The following is a 2,345-nucleotide window of genomic DNA, read 5'->3' on the forward strand; positions in this document are numbered from 1 at the left end:
AAGTGACTGCACCAGGGCTACGGGTGGCAGTTGGGACAAGAAGGTGCACAGTGAGTTCCTGGGACTCATGACGCACCAGATCTCTGGGTGACTGCCTGGTGGAGAAGGAGGTGCGTGGTGGGTCACTTGGACTTAGAGCGACTGCAGGGAACACCAGGTGGCTGCCGGAGGAAAAGGCGTGTGGTGGGTCACTGGGACTCGAAGCGATTGTAAGGGGCTCCAGGTGCCTGCTCAGAGGAGGGGCTGCATAGACAGGCGAAAAGTGCAGAGCAGGGTCCCAGGGCCTAGGCGGCTTCTTGGTGGAAGAGCCCCACAGACAAACTGAGGGGCGGAGCAAAGGCTCCAGGTCTGCAGGCAGCTTCTCTGAGTAGAGGCAGCCTAAGGAGATTCATCTGCGAAGGGCGAGGCTTCCAGGCCCAGGAGGTAGGTCCGGGTCCCTGGGAACATTGCAGAAGAAGGCTGCCCAGCCCAGGCGGTAGTTGTGAATTGATCAGAACCTCTGGGAGGGAAACCGACCAGCGAGACCTCCCCACTGGGTGAGTCCTCCCTGTCGGGTGAGGTTCTCCCAAAAGGACTGTAAAATCAGAGACACAGACCCAAACTGGCCTTGCATCAGCCCACATCCTACTTCCCCTTTGGATGACCATTCATCAGCAAGTGAAGGTACCTCTGCCCACTAGCAGGGAATATACCCCACCGGAAGGCCACCACCCCTAGGGAGTCAGCTTCCTTGTGGAGCCCCACACTATCAACTTCCTCCAAGACTTCAGGCTACTGAAGGCTAAGAGGGGATATACTAGAAAGCTTCAGGGATATTATAAGACAATAGAGGAAATCTGCAATATCACAGCGGTCAACTGATACCTGAACAATATGAGAAAACAAGGAAAGAAAATGCTGCAAACAAATCTAGATGTTACATCAATGAAACCCAATGACAACATGGCAGAAGAAATGACAGAAAGGGAGTTCAGAATGTACATAATTAAAATGAACAGGGAAGCAAATGACGAGATGCAAGAGCAAATGCAGGCACTGAATGATCGCACCAATCGACAGTTAAAAGAGCAAATACAGGAAGTAAAAGATCATTTCAATAAAGAGTTAGAGATATTGAAAAAAAAAAACAAACAGAAATCCTTGAAATGAAGGGAACAATAAACCAAATTAAGAACTCCATAGAAAGCATAACCAATAGAATAGAACACCTGGAAGACAGAACATCAGATATTGAAGATAAAATATTTAACCTTGAAAACAAAGTTGAACAAACAGAGAAGATGGTAAGAAATCATGAACAGAATCTCCAAGAACTATGGGATATCATGAAAAGGCCAAATTTAAGAATTATTGGGATTGAGGAAGGCTTAGAGAAACAGACCAAAGGAATGAACAATCTATTCAATGAAATACTATCAGAAAATTTCCCAAATCTGAAGAATGAAATGGAAGATCAAGTACAAGAGGCTTATAGGACTCCAAATATACAAAATTACAACAGACCCACACCAAGGCACATTATAATGAAAATACCTAACATACAAAATAAAGACAGAATTTTAAAGGCCGCAAGAGAGAGGAATCAAATTACATTCAGGGGGAAACCAAGACGGATATCAGCAGATTTTTCAATCCAGACCCTAAAAGCTAGAAGGGCCTGGAACAACATTTTTCAAGCCCTGAAAGAAAATGGATGCCAACCAAGAATCTTATACCCAGCAAAACTTACCTTCAAATTTGATGATGAAATAAAATCCTTCCATGATAAACAAAAGCTAAAAGAATTTACAATAAGAAAGCCAGCATTACAGAACATTCTCAGCAAAATATTCCATGAGGAAGAGATGAAAAACAAAGAAACAAATCAGCAATGGAAGGAACTATCCTAAAGGAATTGTCAAATAAAGGAAGAACCAAGTCGTCTCAAAATAAATAAATAAATAAATAAATAAATAAATAAATAAAATGAACCAAATGACCGGGAATACTAATCATATCTCAATAATAACCCTGAATATTAATGGCCTGAACTCATCAACCAAAAGACATAGACTGGCAGATTGGATCAAAAAGAAAGATCCAACAATATGTTGCCTGCAAGAGACTCACCTCGTAGAAAGAGATACCCATAGACTAAAGGTGAAAGGATGGGGGAAAACATACCATGCACATGGACTCAGCAAAAAAGCTGGGGTATCCATCCTCATTTCAGATAATGTGGACTTCAAGTCAAAACTAGTCAGAAGGGATAAAGAAGGACATTACATACTGCTTAAGGGAACCATAAATCAGCAAGACATAACAATCATAAATATCTATGCCCCAAACAGTGGCTCATCCATGTA

The sequence above is a fragment of the Sciurus vulgaris genome (assembly GCF_902686455.1).
Source record: "Sciurus vulgaris genome assembly, contig: HiC_scaffold_171_arrow_ctg1, whole genome shotgun sequence".
In the NCBI taxonomy this organism is placed as follows: Eukaryota; Metazoa; Chordata; class Mammalia; order Rodentia; family Sciuridae; genus Sciurus; species Sciurus vulgaris.